The following is an 11,153-nucleotide window of genomic DNA, read 5'->3' on the forward strand; positions in this document are numbered from 1 at the left end:
CTTTTAATAAGGAGGTAAATTAAATTAATTAAATTCTTTTGGGTCACTGTTAAGAGATATGGCGAACAATTTATTTACAAAGACACTTTGGTGTAGATAATCATGAGAAATCAATGATAAGACAACTTTACTACTTGTTCATGTAATTTGCTAATCTAGACAAATTAGCTACGTGTACAAATTATTGCTATGTTCCCCCTTCGTTTATGTGCCTTTTTTTTTCAATTATTTTATATGTTTAAAAATTGAAATATTTTTGTTTTATCATGTTACATTCTTTAAAAAATCGAATTCGTCTGAAAATATGTCTAGTCTAATATTTAACACAACTTGCTATTTTTAGTAGTGTTTGGTGGTGTTTGTGTTTATTTGTGGAGAATAGAAGTGTTTATTCGCGTGTATGTATGTATGTATGTATATACGAATATGCGTGTATTACGAGCTACGGCAATAAATATGTGTGCCTTGTATTCTTTGACCACGGGGTATTAATAAAAATCTTGCCTTCAATGTAACGTGAGTTTGTTTGCTTTTCTTGTAAACACCATATTAAAATCTATTTAACTGCAACGGTGCTAGTGACCCCTGCTTCGATCGGAGACAACGCCGAAAGGTACATATCTCAAGACGGCGGAGTAAAATAAAACACTAGTTGAATGTACCAGAAATGTTGGTTCAGTCAACAACACATGTAATCTATGTCAATCTACGTGAAATATTTATCTGGCAACTAACCTTCGAGCAAATCTCAAAACAGATATAAAAAAAGAACAAACTAAAGAAAGTTAGATTAAAAGGAAAAATTAAAGAAATGTTAGATTAAAAGAACATATTAAAAAAATGTTAGATTCAAAGAACAAATTAAAGAAATGTAAGATTAAAAGAACAAATTGAAGAAACGTTAGATTAAAAGAACAAATTGAAGACATGTTAGATTAAAAGAACAAATTAAAGAAATGTTAGATTAAAAGAACAAATTAAAGAAAGTTAGATTAAAAGAACAAATTAAAGAAAGTTAGATTAAAAGAACAAACTAAAGAAAGTTAGATTAAAAGAATAAACTAAAGAAATGTTAGATTAAAATAACAAAATTAAAGAAGTGATAGATTAAAAGAACAAACTAAAGAAATGTTAGATTAAAAAAACAAACTTAAGAAATGTCAGATTAAAAGATCATTTGATTCAATTGTTGAAAACCGTTCTATCTATCTGAATAGTTTAAATATATTTAGTAACAGAAAGACATAGGATCTTAGCCAATCATCATACTAGTTGTACTAAGAACAGATAAGCCACGCTCTCAACATACCCACCCCAACCCTATTTCCCACTTCTTCAAACACACAAAAACTCCCTACCAGTTTAAATACCACTTTTTTTTACGATATCAAACGACGTATGTTGTTAAGATTTGTCCTAGTTTAGGTTTCGCAGTTTCCTAATTGAGTGTTGAAATAATGGGCCTATTAAAATAAGACATTAAGAATACACTTCAAATAGAAATCCATATTTATTAAATAATGCCACAGAACCAACTCAACCACGCAGGACATTTTCTATGGAAAGTCGTTTAATAGGCTATAGAAACAATAAAATAAAACATTTGTAAATTTAAAAAACATTTGATGCCTCCATTTCCCTGTAACTATTCTTTTTTGTTCTGTGTTAAGTATTTCTGTGCTTTTTCTAAGAGTTATATTTATCTGAACTTTGAGATGAGTTCACCTTAAATATGTGTAACACTTGAAAAATTGCTATTTTTTATAATGGAATAACTTATTTATTAAAGTGTTGTACATTTTTAAGAAAAAATGAAACACATTTGAATGTAAAAAAAAACATAATTAAAATCTAAACGTAGTTGTTACCCCGAATGTGTCGAGTTATAAACGAACAACCAACTTAACCACATGATAAATTAAGCTATTTATAGGAGATTTAACAGTTCAAAATTTTTTTGTTGTTGTTATATCTTATATCGTTTGTTTTTCTTAACTAGAGATTTCATGAAGGTTATATTTAGATTTGTACTCACCGAACTAGCGTTAAATAAAATGGTTGGGATAAGAAATACTCTGTGAGCCCAAATGAAAATCGTCTCGAAATTATTCGAAAGGTCCATTAAATGTTTCAAAAATCATGTATGGTGTTATTAAAATAAATAAAGTTTAAAAAAAATCTCAGTGTTCGATTTGTGTTGGACTTTACGAAAGATTGGATGTACTTGATGTTTTTAGTATCTGAAGCAACTACACCAAAATTTAAAAAAAAAATTAGGTTGTTTACGTTTTATTACAGAAAATGTAAACAAAAATAACAGAACTACGTTAATTTTTTAACTTTTTAGTGCATTCCGTGAATACAATAAAAGACTTTTTTCTTTAATTATTTTTAAAAAATGTGAGATTTGTTGCTGTACATCGGCGCTACCGTGTACATTAACATATTTTGTGTGGTGGGTCGTTGGCTTAAAACGTCAGCAGTGTGTCTTCCAGTCTTTTTTCTCCAGGGGGGGGGGGGGGGCACTTGATATTTATTCCATCTCGTTGGGGGGGGCGGTAGACTTTCTCCCCCCCCCCCGAAGAGATACCTAGAAGAAACTCTGAACATCAGGGGATGAAGCATCGTATTAAAGAAAAGTGTTAAAGATTTTATCAGTAGGGATATGTAACATCGTATTAAAGAAATGTGTTAAAGATTTCATCAGTAGGGAGATGTAGCATCGTATTGAAAAAAATGTATTAAAGATTTTATCAGTAGTGAGATGTAACATCGTATTGAAGAAATGTATTAAAGATTTTATCAGTGAGGAGATGCTACACCTTATGGAAGAAATGTATTAAAGATTTTATCAGTGAGGTGATGTAACACCGTATTGAAGAAAGGTGTTAAAATATTTCATCAGAAGGGGATGGGGTGGGGATGAGATGACAAAAGGAGAGCAGCTGTTCACTTGGTATTAGAAGTTTCTTATCGTTAAACCATACCATTGGATTGATATCCAGTAGGTGGATACGGTAATGCACAAGATTAGTATAATCTGGGGTTGATGTACGGATTAAGATTAGTTTGGTTATCGGTCAGACCAGCGATATAAGGTTGCAATGATCTGTTGATTTTTTTCTGCACTTAAAATAATACACGTGTAGCTAGTAGGTTGGGGTCGGCGTGGTCGAGTCGGTAGTTGTGTGGGAGGGGATCCGTTCCAACACTAAAATTAAGAACCTACGTTTGTAGGTAAAGTATCGCTCGTTAATTACTAGTAAGACGTGTTAATCTTGAGCTCAAAGCACGTTCATTGGTGCTGTTTCAAGAATGTAAATGTGGATAAATAAGAGAAAAAAGTATACAAGCAGGTTTAAGAGACGTGTTCTGTATTAGTTTAGGGGATGTGGATTAGTTTAGGGGATGTGGATTAGTTTAGGGGATGTGGATTAGTGTAGGGGTGTGGATTAGTGTAGGGGTGTGGATTAGTGTAGGGGGTGTGGATTAGTGTAGGGGTGTGGATTAGTGTAAGGGTGTGGATTAGTGTAGGGGGTGTGGATTAGTGTAGGGAGTGTGGATTAGTGTAGGGGTGTGGATTAGTGTAGGGGTGTGGATTAGTGTAGGGGTGTGGATTAGTGTAGGGGTGTGGATTAGTGTAGGGGTGTGGATTAGTGTAGGGGTGTGGATTAGTGTAGGGGTGTGGATTAGTGTAGGGGTGTGGATTAGTGTAGGGGGTGTGGATTAGTGTAGGGGGTGTGGATTAGTGTAGGGGGTGTGGATTAGTGTAGGGGGTGTGGATTAGTGTAGGGGGTGTGGATTAGTGTAGGGGGTGTGGTGTAGAGTCACAGGGAGTAATGGATGGAGGCTGGATGAATGGATGTTAATATTGAACAACATGGAATGGAAAAGCCATCGTGCGCTCTTAGTTTTAACATAAAAGTACCCTTTCGAATCGTATGGTCCATGGGGCAGGTGAATAAGAGTTCATCTGTTTTAGTGACCTCGGCATGTGAATGGTTAGTGTGATCAGCCCCCAAGACCAGCCGTCGTAAGGACTGGAGGCTCGGGATCCGAACTCGAGACTTTCGGGTTAGCAGTTGAACGCTCTACTGTTCGGCATCACCGTTCCTTTTTACTTTCTCGTATATACGAAGTATAGAAAAAGTATTGGAAAAAGTATTGTAATCGTGCACAAAAATAACATGAAATTTTGACAGTTTTCACCGTTTTACTCCTCAGTCCTTCATCACATCCGGAGTATAGTGAAATTTTGACAGTTTTCACCGTTTTACTCCTCAGTCCTTCATCACATCCGGAGTATAGAGGACTGATTTTAATCAGGCAAAAATTTTATATACAAATATATAAACGTTTTGGCGTTTTATGCGTAATCCAGTCTGAAAAACTGGGCTATGCAATTCTGTCCGTATGTCTGTGTGTCTGAGTGACTGTCTGTGTGTAAATACGATAACTTGAGTACCGTTACAGCTAGATTGATGAAATTTCATATATAAGTATTTTATCAAAATCGTAGATCCTGATCAACTTTTGAGCGATTTCCGATAACCGGAAGTGGTACTCTTTCTACTTTGAATTTTTCAAAAGCCTATAAGTTGCGTACTATTTTAGATAGATGCATGAAATTTCACATGTAAGTAAAATATCTAATTCTCTACCTTCTGTCAAATTTTGAGTAATTTCCGTTGACCGGAAGTACTAATTTGCGCTATTTCCGATTTCTCAAAAAACGCATGTAAATTTATCAAGTACTAATAATATCCCGCACTTTTATACACATTTTATTAGGCGTTCACTTGGTGTGGGACTGAGTGGTCTAGCGGTAGAGAGCTGGACTGCTAACCCGTTAGTCTCGAGTTCGAATCCGAGTTCAAGTCAGTAGACCGTCCCTGAGTCCATCCAACTCCGATGGGTACCTAACTCCTGTTAGGGAAAGTAAAGGCGGCGGGCATAGTGCTGACCACACTATCCCTTCATATGCCGAGGTCACAGAAACAAGTGAACTCTACTTCACTTGCCCCATAGACCGTCAGGTTTGAAAGAGAAACTTTTCACTTGGTGTGCAATTCTTTTTTTACGAGATTCTATTCTATTATAAAAAGTTTAAGTAATGTCCTGAGTTACCATCCCTCGTAATTTTATATTAGAATATTCGAGAAAGTTTAGGGGAGATCACCCCCGGTTTATTTGTATCAAAAGAGTAGATCAAAGGACGAGTCTAACAACAGCTGCAACATCGGATGTTTTTTTCTGGGCTGGTTTTTTTTTCATCTGTCTGCCAAAATGTGATATGCCATTTAGCTCATTGACTTAGACGTGGTCTGCTTCTCCCCCCCCCCCCCCTGGGTTTGCTTCTATGTTCGATTCAGCAGGCAAACGCTAGATCTCCATACCACGTCGCATGCACCATACCCCCCCCCCCCCCACCGTCAAAAAAAAAAGAAAAAAAAAGATTTGTAATATTTATTTTACAGGCGAATCACTTTTTTTAACCATTATTATTATCTAATCTAAATTTTCCCGTAAACAAGTATTTTATTATACCTAAACCACCGCGCTATAGTCCACGTAGAAAATACTCAATACATGCGTTTTCCTGTCCAAACATGATTTATTGCTGTTGATTGTTGCGTTACATTTAGCAAAACATTTACTGGAAAAAAAATCAAAACAAACAAATCTAATCCAGGATTTAGATATAAAATGCTGAACAATTTCGTTGATTAAATAAGCCATGTTTCTCTAATACAAAGAATTGCACACTTTGATTTAGAGTAGAACGTGATTTATGTGTAGACTTTGTATGGTGAAGTTGTAATTTATGGGGACGTATGCATGTCGATACTATAGTATCAAACAGCTTATCAGGAATTTCAATTGGAACAGATATCCGAGTTAAGTATTTAATGCTGGGTTTTTAGTACGAAAAGTTAAAATATGAGGGCACAGAAGTTAAAATATAAAATAGGCCTACAAGTTTTGTTAATTCTTGCGGTTTTTTTTTAAATAATTAACTCAGAAAGGTAGGCAATATATTTAGTTGATTTAGATGTTCTTTATGAAATACATTTACTGAATGTTTTCAATATAAGCGTTATTTAAGTTAAACTTAGGTTCCTTTTTCAAATCTACTAGGCATGCTGCCCAGCTTCGCTTAGGCTTTCGAAAACATTGAGAATTTGAATGCTTAATTAATTCGCCCGAGGATCGGTCTACGACCTCAGGAGTTATGAAGAGGTTCCTACGTGGACATTTTTTTTTCGATTTATAGCTCATATAAGGCGCCGGTCAGTCGAGGTCAGTTTTGACCCGGTCATCGTAGACTTTTCGGCCAACCGGCCCCCGTGTTCTGTCGCCCCAAGGCAAGATCCTGCCAAATTTGAAGCGCATGCGGCGCCGGGAAGTGCCCTATCGGGCACCCGACAACTTTGCTTTATATATTATAGAGATTAGCAAAGTGCATAGATAAAAAAAAAGATTAATAAAGTAATTAAGGCCTGAAATACTTTAGTATAGAAATGTATTATTTGAATAGATTCTAGATCTAGGTAGGGTCTACATCTGCGTAAGTCTAGTTTTTCCGTAGATCTAGATCATCTAGATCTAGATCTAGAATCTCTAGATCTAGAATCCTAATAGAATTTTTTTTTTGAGTTAAGCCCGAACAAAATTGTATTGTATAAATTTTAAAGCGTACGTAGATCTAGATCTAGATCTAAATCAAATTTGAATGAAATAGTTCGTTTCTTTTGACTATTTTATGCATTCTTTTTCACAACCATAAACGCTTTTCCTGTTGCATAATTAAAACTGTTAATACGCCTTTATTTTTTATTTTTCTTCTTGAAATAAAACTGTGGTTATACATTTAAAACATCTAACATATTATTTTCAACAAAAGTCTGTATAAAGGTATCCATATCCATATATCGCTGACGATTCTGACGTGATATCCGGCGAAAATATTTTGAGGACAGAGAGAGAGAGAGAGAGAGAGAGAGAGAGAGAGAGAGAGAGAGAGAGAGAGAGAAGTGCGGGCATGGGCTATTATATATTAGGATTATATATTAGGATTTAACGTATTTAACTTTATTTAATAAAGGAAACGTTGGCGTTTTTTTTTACGTTGGCCGTTTTAAAAAACAACATAAAAATAACATTTTACAAAAAATCAAGTATGTCAGTAAATACAATAACGTAGCATTTAAAATGTGGGATAAAGATATAATATTACATAGTTATAGTACACAACAGGATAGAATGAGAATATAATACATGAATGAGTCCGTTTAGTGGATCATGAAATAGTTGGTTTTTTTTTAGTTTAGTTTTGAATATATTTTCAGATATAGACAGTTTTATTTTTTTAGGAAGATTGTTCCACAAATTAGAATCAGAGTAGGCATTTTGGGAAAAAATGAAATTGTATATGGGATTGGTAAACTAAGACGACGATTTAACTATGTGTTAAAAGAAAATAGATCTGATAAATAAGATCCTTTGTACATGAAGTATAGCTTATAAGTTTCTTGGACTCGGCTTATGTAGGGATGGTGTGGTCAATGTATGCTCAGTCGCCTCTATTTCCCCCAGCTGTCAGATTCTTACCACCACAGCTGGGTGGATTCAAGGACATCTTGCACGCTCAAACCCGAACCGAGATCCGAACTCCAGTCTTTTGGGTTAGCAGCATACACCCTATCACCTGACCACGCCGTTGTTTAACTGTTGACGCTTATGTCATTACATTATGTGTTCTTTATTTAAGGCAGTCTTGTGTTCAAATACAAACATGGTCCCATAGCTGGGAACTGCAACCAATCTAGAAGAGAAATCTCGACCGACAGTAATACAACTGCTGTTTTGCACTTTTTTCTGGGTTGGTTTATCGGAGGGTCCACAATTTAAAAAGCCGTTTGACGTGGTAGTAAACGTGTTATTTGGCTCTTGGCTTGTTGAAACGTAATGCTGAACCTTATTGGGGGAAATTCTCTCAAATCATACAAGAAAGAACATTTAAGAAGTTGAGACATTTTTGGATCTCGGTCTACAACATGACTCTTTCAAAATTTCCTTTATTTTATATTCGTATTGTTAGAAGTATTTGTACATTTATATAAGTATACTGTCACACTCAATCTCTCGCCATCTCACACACATTCACACACATCCAATGCCACACTCACTCACCCATCCATACCCACACCCACACCCACACCCACACCCACACCCACACCCACACCCACACCTACACCTACAACTACACCGACACCTACACCGACACCGACACCTACACCTACACCTACACCTACACCTACACCTACACCTACACCTACACCTACACCTACACCTACACCTACACCTACACCTACACCTACACCTACACCTACACCTACACCTACACCTACACCTACACCTACACCTACACCTACACCTACACCTACACCTACACCTACACCTACACCTACACCTACACCTACACCTACACCTACACCTACACCGACACCGACACCTACACCGACACCTACACCTACACCTACACCTACACCTACACCTACACCTACACCTACACCTACACCTACACCTACACCTACACCTACACCTACACCTACACCTACACCTACACCTACACCTACACCTACACCTACACCTACACCTACACCTACACCTACACCTACACCTACACCTACACCTACACCTACACCTACACCTACACCTACACCTACACCTACACCTACACCTACACCTACACCTACACCTACACCTACACCTACACCTACACCTACACCTACACCTACACCTACACCTACACCTACACCTACACCTACACCTACACCTACACCTACACCTACACCTACACCTACACCTACACCTACACCTACACCTACACCTACACCTACACCTACACCTACACCTACACCTACACCTACACCTACACCTACACCTACACCTACACCTACACCTACACCTACATCTACATCTACATCTACATCTACATCTACATCTACATCTACATCTACATCTACATCTACATCTACACACCAACACACCAACACAAATACACAAACACCCACACTTAAACACAAACACCCACACTTAAACACAAACACCCATACCTACAACCACAAACACCCACACACCAACATCAACACTAACATCTGCGCATATGTCGTTTGGTTCTCCTTTTTTGAACTCAACATCTTTAATCCCTGGAATCGACTTACTCTTTTAATCCCACGTAACGGGTTTACTTTAATCCCCCTAATCCAGCTAACGACAAAATACCGCACACACAAAAATTCAGCGATACGCGGCTTTTTATTGGATCGCATCCACCAAAGAACAACACGGAGAAGAAAGAAATGGTGATAGAAAAACGTTAATCCGTAAGAGGATTAGGGTGAGCTGCTGAGAATGATGCGGTTATTTTGTTCGCATGGGTCGGCTGAACCGGAAAGTCCCGAGTTCGAACCTCAAGCAGATAAGGCTTGACAGCTGGGGACAGTCACTCTTCTAGGAGAGACAACTCCAAAATCAAACAACTGCTGTCTTGTAGTTTGTTGTTGGTTGGACAAAGGCTATGGTAGGGAATCCTAAAAGAAAGTTGGCTGAAATAGGAGTAACGGCTTACAAAGTGACACGTAATACTTAATTTTGTTGGAGGAAATCCGGTACAAGATTAAAATGAAGAAATAAGAAGACAATCGCAAAGATATACACATTTTTTTATTCGTGGATGTTGTTTGCTAGGGGTGGCGTGGTCGAATATTAGAGCGTTTAGCTGATAACCCGAAGGTCTCGAGTTCGAATCTCGGTTACGGCTTAATGTTTTTAATCGAACGATTTGTAATAACGGCTCCATAGCTCAGTTAGTTAGAGCGTCTGCCTAGTAAGCAGAAGGTCGAGGGTGCGACTCCCCCTGGAGCCTCGTTTCTTTTTCCTATTCCGTTTCTGATTTATCTAAATTTGTACTTTTGTTTTTAGAAACTTTCTGTTTTAGAAAACGTTTTAAAATGTTAACACTAAATTAAGATTTAATCCAGTCGTAATAATAATTTAGTGGTGGAAAATTCTCAATTTTCTCTGAAGAGTCTTTGACTTACGATGGGGAAATTAAAGGCAGCTGGGCATAGTGCTGACCACTCCATCCCTTCATATGCCAAGGTCAGGAAACATATGAACTCTACTTCATCTGCCCAATGGATAGCTGGGTATAAAGTGAAATCTCTACTTTTTTTTATATAGTTCGAAATATCCGATTTTTTTTTCCGTCTCTCTGTCACGCACGTACACAACGACACACAGACCCACAGACAGACATACAGACATGACTGGCTTTTTCCGACCCAGGGAAGTGTAAAAAACGTCGAGATTTTTCAAAATCTCAATTTCAATTGTTTTTTGCACTATTTTAATAATTCTCCCATAAAGTAAAAACATCTAAATGTAGGTTAAAGTAAAAAAATAAAACAAAATAAAAAATCGAAACTCCAGCAAGAAGGATTAATGGAGATTTTTTTAGAATAAGGATTTAGTGGTTATGGTTATGATGATTATGATGTCGTACATTGGTCATTCTTTATTTGCATGCACACTATGATTAACTTTCCTCCGCAATGACCACTGTCGTTTAAATTAGCATTTGTCACGTGCTCACCAGAGTGTGACCGAACTATAATTACTGACGTTAGAAGCTTGTTGTATTGTCCACGGAGAGAGAAAATCTCTTCCCTCAAGGCATGTCTCCGCCAATAAAGCTAGCGGCCACCTTGCTAAGTTTGTGCGTTTTCACAGCCCTTCAATCCTTAGTTAAGCTAACCCTTTGATCTTCTTTCGTCCACCTGTTGAGGTAGGATTGTCTCATGTTCGGCATGCCCACCTTCGCTGTCTATCTAAACTTAGTTTTAATCCACGAATGTAGATATGTGTGTTTTCATAGCCTTTCCATCCATAAATGAGATAAGCCTTTGATCTAGATTTGTAAATGTGGTAGGATTGTCTCATGCTCAGCAAACCCACCTACACTGTCTATAGAAAATTAGTTTGAATCTACGAATGTTATATTTCTAATTGCAATTTGAATTAGTTTAATGTAATGTAACAAACCAATAAGACAAACCATTTTTCACTTTTTCACGATTAAGTCTAAA

The 11,153-nt window shown here is 37.0% G+C and overlaps 1 non-coding gene across 1 annotated transcript; it reads left to right on the top strand.

Annotated features, from left to right (window-relative positions):
* The first annotated feature begins 9,857 nt into the window (after positions 1 to 9,857).
* On the top strand, positions 9,858 to 9,931 carry Trnat-agu (transfer RNA threonine (anticodon AGU)). The gene has a single exon. It is a non-coding gene; the product is annotated as a tRNA-Thr (tRNA).
* The last annotated feature ends 1,222 nt before the right edge of the window (positions 9,932 to 11,153 follow it).

The sequence above is a fragment of the Physella acuta genome, unplaced genomic scaffold (genome assembly GCF_028476545.2).
Source record: "Physella acuta isolate Inbredline_101_S28 unplaced genomic scaffold, ASM2847654v3 ptg000383l, whole genome shotgun sequence".
NCBI classification, from domain to species: Eukaryota; Metazoa; Mollusca; class Gastropoda; family Physidae; genus Physella; species Physella acuta.